The sequence below is a fragment of the Bos grunniens genome, chromosome 5, assembly GCF_055505025.1.
Source record: "Bos grunniens cultivar Pamir isolate PY7600 chromosome 5, Bosgru_T2T1.0, whole genome shotgun sequence".
NCBI classification, from domain to species: domain Eukaryota; kingdom Metazoa; phylum Chordata; class Mammalia; order Artiodactyla; family Bovidae; genus Bos; species Bos grunniens.
The window spans coordinates 121,466,300-121,476,524 of record NC_141169.1 but is presented as its reverse complement, the minus strand read 5'-3'; the positions used below and the strand labels follow the sequence as shown (position 1 = coordinate 121,476,524).

The window sequence follows — 10,225 nt, the reverse complement described above, 5'->3', positions numbered from 1 at the left end:
TTAATTTCTCATTTTGGTATGTATTTCTCATTTAACTGCTTTCTTCTCTGCAGTCACTCTCTGTGTTTTTTCAGTCTTTTAACTTTATTGAGACTTTCAATGGCTGAGTCAAAGATCTCTCTTGGTAAATGTCACCTTGCACTTGAAAATATGTGGCTTGTTTTCAAATATCTTTTGACATTAATTTCTAACATAATTGCACAATAATAATAGAACAGACTTTGTATGACTTCAATACCTTTAGACCATGAAATTTTTGCACCCGACTTTATGTCCCTGTACGTTCCGGTGTCTCCTGGTTTATAGTCTTTGGGAACTTGAGTAGAGTTTGTGTCCTGCTGTTGTATGCACGCACGCTAAGTCACTTCAGTCACGTCCAACTCTTTGCACCCCTATGGACTGTAGTCCAGCAGGCTCCTCTGTCCATGGGATTCTCCAGGCAAGGATATTGGAGTGGGTTGCCATGCCCTCCTCCAGGGGATCTTCCTGACCCAAGGATCAAACTCCTACATTGGTAGACAGATTCTTTACCACCAGTACCACCTGGGAAGCCTGAAAATTTATCTGTCTGAGTGCATCAGGTCTTAGATACAACATGTGGGGTCTTTAGTTGTAGCAAGGACTTTTAATTGTGGCGTGTGGGATCTAGTTCCCTGATCAAGGATTGAACCCAGGCACCCTGCATTGAAAGCAAGGAGTCTTACCACTGGACCTATAAATCTTAATTATGTTGAATTGGTTCATAGTGCTTTTCAGGTCTATTGTATCCTTCTACTTTTCTGTCCATGCATTCTGTTAAATTTTGGGAGTTTGATATTGAAACTCCAACTAATTATCTACTTAAAAAATAATTTTAATATACAGTAGAATTGTGTGTAACTTTGTTCTGTATTTTCCAAGTCTCCTGTAAATGTGTTACCATACTTTCATAATTTAAAACGTTTAAAAAATACATTAGCAAAAAACAAGCAATTGAAAGTGGGCAGAAAAAAAAAAGAAAAAGAAAAGTGGGCAGAAGAACTCAATAGACATTTTTCCAAGGACAAAACGCACATTAAGAAAAAAAAAAAAAAACGCCATCAGGCATGTAAAAAGATGTTCAACATCACTAATCATGAGGGAAATGCAAATCAAAACCAGAGTGAGAAATCAGCTCACACAAATCAGAATGACCATCATCAAAAAGAACACAAATAACAAATGTTGGTGAGAATGTGCAGAAAAGGGAACTCTTGTGCAAGTAGGTGGGAGTGTAAAATCGGTGCAGCCGCTGTGGAAGACAGTATAGACCTAAAAAACCAAAAATAAGCCATATGACCTAACATTTTTTCTTTTATGAGCCTTCTCTGTTCAGCAGCACAGTCTATGGAGTACATACATTCTTGGTTTTACCGTGAGAATTGTAGGTCTCATCTCAAATTAGTGACTTGCCTTTACAACTATACTTATATTTATTTTATTTCCATATAAGGCACTTTAAAAATGACCTTTCTAGTGGTATATTTTAGAAAATTTGGAAGAGATTTTAATATAATACACTAAAATATTTTTTATTTTTAAAGATACAGTCTTTTTAATAACATCTCATGATGACTTTAACTTGACAGTTGAAGCATGATGTGGTAACTATGTTATACTATTTAATTCACAGATTTAGGACAATGTTTGATTTTAAAAATATAACTAAGGTGAAAATAAAATTAAGTATAACCGGGTGAGACTGCATAGTTATGAGCAGTAAAGCACTAGGAAACAGTGACTGAAAATATAAACTTCTCTCTCACCAGTGGTCATTCATCACTTTGCTTTCAGAAGCCTAAAAGAAATTGTCTTCATTGTTTCACATCCAGTCTGGTAAAGCTAGGCATTTCTTAGCTTACTCAGTATAACCTTGAATCGCTGAAATAAGTGAATCGAAAGAGCCAAAGGTTTTTTCTTGTCTGAGACAGCCAAAGATGAACATTTTGAGGATTTCCTCACAGAAGTCTACCTTGATAGACTATCAGGTACGCCTGAAATCAGTTTCCACGGGCGTTTTATATTCTTGTAGTATGAGTTCCAACCTATGCTCACCATTGTCTACTGGACATCTCCACTTCCAACACTGGTCCAATACTAACAAATGTCCGTGGATACCGAAATAGAAAGAATGCTGCTTGTTCAGGAAAGTCAGCTGCGGAGATGCCTAACTCCGTGGGGCTGCAACCAAAGCCGCACACTACGTAACCACGGCAGCAACGTGGCAAGTGCCTCAGCACGCCTCCGCTCAGTGCTGCGCCCCGTCCCACGTGCCAGACGAGCCCGGGGACGCATGTGTGGCGCTGGTCCACAAAACCAGCCAGCAGTGCGGGCAACGGCTGATCTCGTACTTTTCTGCCCTGCTTTTCTCCATTCCTGCATCCTTTAGGATTTAGTTGATTTTTTTGTACTGTAACTTTTTTTCACTTTTTAAATGTTAAAATGTATATATCAAGATTAACCATTTTAACTCATTTCTAAGTGTACAATTCAGTGACATTAAGAACATTCATATGTAACCTTCACCAATGTCAATTCCAGAATTTTTTTGTGATCCCAAATAGAAACTCTAACCATTAAGCAATTGTTCCCCATTCTGCCCTCCCCTAAGCACTGGTAATGCTAGAAAAGTAATGCTCAAAATCCTTCAAGCTAGGCTTCAGCAGTATGTGAACAGGGAACTCCCAGATGTACAGGCTGGATTTAGAAAAGGCAGACGAATCAATGATCAAATTGCCAGTTTGATCAACTGAACCATAGAAAAAGCTAGAGAATACCAGAAAAATATCTACTTCTGCCTCACTGACTACACTAAAGCCTTTGACTGTGTAGATCACAACAAACTGTGGAAAACTCTTAAAGAAATAGGGATACCAGACCATCTTACCTGCCTCCTAAGAAAGCTGTATGCGGTCAAGAAGCAACAGTTAGAACTGGATATGGAACAATAGACTGGTTTCAAATTGGGAAAGCAGTACGGCAAGGCCGTATATCATCACCCTGCTTCTTTAACTTCTAGGCAGAGTACATCATGCGAAAGGGCGAGCTAGATGAAGCACAAACTGGAATCAAGATTGCCGGGAGAAATATCAATAACCTCAGATACGCACATGACATTATTTTATGGCAGAAAGCAAAGAGGAATTAAAGAGCCTCTTGATGAATGTGAAAGAGGAGAGTGAAAAAGCTGGCTTAAAACTCAACATTCAAAAAACAAAGACGATGGTTTCTGGTCCCATCACTTCATGGGAAATAGATGGGGAGAAAATGGAAACAGCGATAGACTTTATTTTCTTGGGCTCCAAAATCACTGCAGGTGGTGACTGCAGCCATGAAAATAAAAGACTTGCTGCTTGGAAGAAAAGCTATGACAAATGTAGACAGTGTATTAAAAAGCAGAGACATTGCTTTGCCTACAAAGGTCCATGCAGTCAAAGCTATGGTTTCTCCAATCAGTTCAGTTCAGTCGCTCAGTTGTGTCCAACTCTTTGCGACACCATGGACTGCAGCATGCCAGGCCTCCCTGTCCATCACCTACTCCAAGAGTTTACTCAAACTCATGTCCCTCGAGACAGTGATGCCATCCCACCATCTCACCCTCTGTCATCCCCTTCTCCCACCCTCAATCTTTCCCAGCATCAGGGTCTTTTCCAATGAGTCAGTTCTTCACATCAGGTAGCCAAAGTATTGGAGTTTCAGCTTCAACATCAGTCCTTCAATGAATATTCAGGACTAATTTCCTTTAGGATGAACTGGTTGGATCTCCTTGCAGTCCAAGGGACGCTCAAGAGTCTTCTCCAACACCACACTTAAAAAGCATCAATTCTTCGGTGCTCAGCTTTCTTTATGGTCCACCTCTCACATACATACATGACCACTGGAAAAAACCATAGCCTTGACTAGATGGACCTTTGTTGACAAAGTAATGTCTCTGCTTTTCAATATGCTGTCTAGGTTAGTCATAACTTTCCTTCCAAGGAGTATGCATCTTTTAATTTCATGGCTGTAGTCACCATCTGTAGTGATTTTGGAGCCCAAAAAAGTAAAGTCAGCCACTGTTTCCACTGCTTCCCCATCTATTTGTCATGAAGTGATGGGACCAGATGCCATGATCTTTGTTTTCTGAATGTTGAGCTTTGAGCCAACTTTTTCCCTCTCCTCTTTCACTTTCCTCAAGAGGCTCTTTAGTTCTTTCCTTTCTGCCGTAAGGGTGGTATCATCTGTGTATCTGAGGTTATTGATATTTCTCCTGGCAATCTTGATTCCAGCTTGTGCTTCATCCAGTCCAGCGTTTCTCATGATGCTCTCTGCATATAAGTTAAATAATCAGGGTGACAATATACAGACTTGACGTACTCCTTGCCCTATTTGGAACCAGTCTGTTGTTCCATGTCCAGCTCTAACTTGCTTCCTAACCTGCATACAGATTTCTCAAGAGGCAAGTCAGGTGGTCTGGTATTCTTGAATTTTCCAGTTTGTTATGATCCACACAGTCAGAGGCTTTGGCATAGTCAATAAAGCAGAAGTAGATGTTTTTCTGGAACTCTCTTGCTTTTTCAGCGATACAACAGACATTGGCAATTTGCATTCATTCCTCTGCCTTTCTAAATCCAGTTCAATCATCTGGAAGTTCACAGTTCATGTACTGTTGAAGCCTGGCTTGGAGAATTTTGAGCATTATTTTGCTAGCATGTGAGATGAGTGCAATTGTGCAGTAGTTTGAACATTCTTTAGCATTGTCTTTCTTTGGGATTAGAATGAAAACTGCCCTTTTCCAGTCCTGTGGCCACTGTTGAGTTTTCCAAATTTGCTGGCATATTGAGTGCAGCATTTTCACAGCATCATCTTTCAGGATTTGAAATATCTCAATGGGAATTCCATCACCTCCACTAACTTTGTTTGTAGTGATGCTTTCTAAGGCCCACTTGACTTCGCATTCCAGAATGTCTGGCTCTAGGTGAGTGATCACACCATTATCTGGGTCATGAAGATCTTTTTTGTACAGTTCTTCTCTGTATTCTTACCACCTCTTCTTAATATCTTCTGCTTCTGTTGGCCCATACCATTTGTGTCCTTTATTGAGCCCAGCTTTCCATGAAATGTTCCCTTGTATCTCTAATTTTATTGAATAGATCTCAAGAAAATGCCCTTACAGTGTAGCAATCAACACAGAGGATGCACAAATACCTTGAGAGATGCTGAGAAGCTTTGTCTTGGGTTTGACTGTTGGAGTCAAGTAGCTAGCAGTTGCAACAATCAGAGACTTCTTAAAGCCACTGCTGCAGTCTTGCTTGCTAAAGAGGTTCCTGTGTACCTTTTTTCAAAATAACTTCCTACACCTCTTATATATCATATGCAGTCCAGGAGCTCAAAGCAGCTGGAGATGTGATGACTATTGCCTTTCACAGCTCCAGGGAAGACAATAGACAAAGGGTATTGGGAAACTGGTGTTTAGATCATATCTCACGATAATGTGTGTGCGCTCAGTCGTGTCCGACTCTTTGGACGCCATGGACTGTAGCCTGCCAGGCTCCTCCATCCACAGATTTTTCCAGGCAAGAATACTGGAGTGGGTTGCCATTCCCTTTTCCACCCCATGATAAAGAAAATCCAAAATGTATAGGGGATTGTGTGGAGCCCTGGAATGGTTCCTGGAATGACAATTTAGTGGATGCCAGCTTACTGGAGAGAGACCCTCTATAAGACACTTATAAGAGACAAATGGGAGATCTGAAAAACAATGATTTTCACAGGGACTCAAAGTCAAAGACCACGTTGAAATTTGTTCATATATCATTTCATTGGCCAGACATGACCATGTGCAGTTGACTTTGCGAGTGTTTGGTTTAAAGCCTCCAGTTCCATCACCAGAACAAAAGTTCCTGATTCTACATTTTCTACCACTTAATGCCCAAATAGGAAGAAGGAGAATCTGTGCTGGAAATTTCTCTGAGGCTGGCAGAGAAAGAAAATGCTCAGATATGCTATCCACAGCTTCTGATGCAGACCAGCTGGCAGAGGCAGAACTTCCGGAGGATGGTCAATGGAAAGTTTTCACAGGAAATGAGTTAGCAACTTTCTTTGTGGGGAGGGTGAATATTTGGTTGCTGGAGGAAAAATCAATCAAGAAATTCTGGTGTGAATAATTATATATTAGCCACCACAGTCTCCTCCAAAATTTTGAATTCAATTGCACTTTTTAAAAAATTTATTTTGAAAAAACATTACCAGATTTTAAATGGATTAGAAGTAGGATAAATGACCTAGAAAATGGGAAAGAAATCATTTTTGAACTTTAAGAGTCTTTTGGTTTTCTGTGTGAAACTTCAGTTTTCAATAAAAATGGGGTGAGTACAGCTGTTGCTGTTGCTGAGATGTTATATTAACTGGAAACCATAACCATAACATTGAGCCAGTAACCCATTAAGGTTTGTGAAAGATAGTCATATTTCCAAAACTTTATATTTCTTGTGTTATGCTCTGACTACCAATAAAAGTATATTTGAAAGTCTTCACAATATTGATTCTCCAAAAGAATATCTACCATATTGCATAATGGGACATTATTTCTTAATATGACAGCAGACAGCCTAATAAGAAATCTGTGCTGCCTGGGAATAAAAATAACCAAATGATTACATTTGTTACCAAACCCGGGTTCGGCCGTTCGATGTTCAAAAGACAGTAATCAAGAAGCAAGTGTCAGCAGACAAGAGAGGTGTTCTAATTAGAAAAGCCAGCAATTGCGGAGAAGATCTGTGGAGTAGACTCATGTCCCAAGACCAAATCCAAAGATTCTACTTGGCCATGACAGCTTTTAAAGGGAAAGGGTAATCTTCCTGAAGGGGAGATAATCTCAGTGATTCGCTGAGGCAGGAGGCTGGGCCCCACGGTGCTGTGGGCAGGAGGCTGGGCCCCACGGTGCTGTGGGCAGGAGGCTGGGCCCCATGGTGCTGTGGGCAGGCTGCCTGACTCTCCCTTCAGCTCTTGTCCTGCCTACCTGGTCTACCGGCAGGGTTGCTAACGGAGTTTTCGGAGCAGAGAGTTCATCATCCTTTAACTACTTAATTCTTTATTCTCACTTCTCTTTATCTAGGAAAAGAATAAACAGGTTAATTCAGTTCTTTACAGGTTAGAGGGGAACAGAAATGGGCAAAAGAACTGCTTTAACATTTGCTTTTCAAATGTCTTCAGACAAGCAGGACAAAACCAATGGTCTCTGTGCAGAGACGTGCACATCACCCAACCAGAGTGATGCTGCCTTACTGAAAGAAGTGTTGGAGAAACTCACTGAGGTTCTTCAGTTAATTAATCAAGTAATCAATAGTTGCTCTAAGAAAGAAAGGGACAATTTCACTTGAGCCAATTTCAGGATTATAACCCAGGAGAGAGTCTTTGAGAAAGCTCTGAAAACTATTCTGCCTACTAGAGGTCAAAGAGGAGTTATGTCATTTTTGATACTAAGGATTATATATCAGATGACATGCTCATAGTTTACACAATCCAGATCTGCCTGTACAAGGCCGTAGTGGGTCATCGTTACTCTTTCCAAGATTAAGAAAGAAGGTTCTCACCTAAGGAGGTCTAGTTAATGCAGACACACAGCACACACTAAAGGGGAGAAGATGCCCAGACTGGGAGAAATTTTACTTTTTTTTCTTATCTTACAACAAAACGTGAATTTTATTTCATCACTCTGATTAAAGCTTTATTGAACCCAGTAAGAATAAACCGGCCTGGTACCCCTTTCAGGTGGGAACCAGTGAGCCGCTGCTTTCACTGGCACAGGGGACAGAGCAACAGAGCTGCCCGGGCCTCGGTAGGCATCCTGTCTCTATCTCATCTGCCTGGGTGTCTCTTTTCATGTTATTTTATTCAGTTTTGGTCAACTAACTAAACAAACTGTGTAAATTTGACATGAAATTATCTGAAGGGAAATTATTTAAACTTTTCATAATCTTGAACAAAAGTCACCTCATTTGAGGTATCATAACAGCATGTTGTTCTTCCTTTAATAAAAACACAACAATACAAAAGTGAGTTTACTAATTAAAGTACAATTAAGTTTAATTTCAGTCTTGTAATTGTGTATAGCACACTTTAAAAGAGGTACGTGCTATGTGTAATTGCAGAGTTAGTTAAGGAAATTAATCCAATTAGCAATTGATGCTTTTGAACTCAGGTATTGGAGAAGACTTTTGAGAGTCACTTGGACTGCTAGGAGATCAAAGCAGTCCATCCTAAAGGAAATCAGTCATGAATATTCATTGGAAGGACTGATGCTGAAGCTCCAATACTTTGGCCACCTGATGTGAAGAACTGACTCCTTAGAAAAAAGCCTGATGCTGGGAAAGACTGAAGGCAGGAGGAGAAGGGGACGACAGAGGGTTAGATGGTAGGATGGCATCACCAACTCGTTGGGCATGACTTAGAGCAAGCTCCAGGAGTTGGTGATGGACAGGGAAGCCTGGCACGCTGCAGTCCATGGGGTCACAAAGAATCGGACAGGACTGAGCTACTGAACTGACTGACTGGCAAGAAAACAGCACTGTTCCTGGATCACCGTGGAAAGGTGCTAATGTCACGTCACAGGTAGTTATTTACAATGAGAATGTCTACAGTAGGGCAGTTAGCATTTCTCTATGTGGTTTCAGCACCGTACACAATACAAAGCTGGGTACTGTCCCCTGCTTATTTAACTGATATGCAGAGCACATCATGAGAAACGCTAGGCTGGAAGAAGCGCAAGCTGGAATCAAGATTGCGGGGAGAAATATCAACAACCTCAGATATGCAGATGACACCACCCTTAATGGCAAAAAGTGAAGAGGCACTGAGGAGCCTTCTGATGAAAGTGAAAGAGGAGAGTGAAAAAGTTGGCCTAAAACTCAACATTCAAAAAACAAAGATCATGGCATCCTGCTCCATCACTTCATGGCAAATAGATGGGGAAACAATGGAAACAGTGACAGACTTTATTTTGGGGGGTTCCAAAATGACTACGCCAAAGCCTTTGACTGTGTGGATCACAATAAACTGTGGAAAATTCTGAAAAAGATGGGAATACCAGACCACTTGACCTGCCTCTTGAGAAATGTGTATGCAGGTCAGGAAGCAACAGTTAAAACTGGACATGGAACAACAGACTGGTTCCAAATAGGAAAAGGAGTACGTCAAGGCTGTATATTGTCACCCTGCTTATTTAACTTATATGTAGAGTACATCATGAGAAATGCTGGGCTGGAAGAAGTGCAAGCTGGAATCAAGATTGCCGGGAGAAACATCAATAACCTCAGATATGCAGATGACACCACCCTTATGGCAGAAAGTGAAGAGGAACTAAAAAGCCTCTTGATGAAAGTGAAAGAGGAGAGTGAAAAGGTTGGCTTAAAGCTCAACGTTCAGAAAACGAAGATCATGGCATCTGGTCCCATCACTTCATGGGAAATAGTTGGGGAAACAGTGGAAATGGTGTCAGATTTTATTTTTGGGGGCTCCAAAATCACTGCAGATGGTGATTGCAGCCATGAAATTAAAAGACGTTTACTCCTTGGAAGGAAAGTTATGACCAACCTACATAGCATATTCAAAAGCAGAGACATTACTTTGCCAACAAAGGTCCGTCTACTCAAGGCTATGGTTTTTCCAGTGGTCATGTATGGATGTGAGAGTTGGACTGTGAAGAAAGCTGAGCGCCGAAGAATTGATGCTTTTGAACTGTGGTGTTGGAGAAGACTCTCGAGAATCCCTTGGACTGCAAGGAGATCCAACCAGTCCATTCTAAAGGAGATCGGTCCTGGGTGTTCTTTGGAAGGAATGATGCTAAAGCTGAAACTCCAGTACTTTGGCCACCTCATGTGAAGAGTGGACTCATTGGAAAAGACTCTGATGCTGGGAGGGATTGGGGGCAGGAGGAGAAGGGGACGACAGAGGATGAGATGGCTGCATGGCATCACCAACTCGATGGATGTGAGTTTGAGTGAACTCTGGGAGTTGGTGTTGGACAGGGAGGCCTGGCATGCTGCATTTCATGGGGTCGCAGAGTCGGACACGACTGAGCGACTGAACTGAACTGAAAATGATTACAGATGGTGAGTGCAGCCATGAAATTAAAAGACGCTTGCTCCTTGGAAGAAAAGCTATGACAAATCTATATAGCATATTAAAAAACAGAGACATTACTTTGCTGACAAAAGTTCATCTAGTC

The 10,225-nt window shown here is 41.1% G+C and overlaps 1 pseudogene; it reads left to right on the top strand.

The window, feature by feature from the left end:
* Window positions 1-5,499: 5,499 nt before the first annotated feature.
* Window positions 5,500-6,777, top strand: LOC147373330 (glucose 1,6-bisphosphate synthase pseudogene; annotated as a pseudogene).
* The last annotated feature ends 3,448 nt before the right edge of the window (window positions 6,778-10,225 follow it).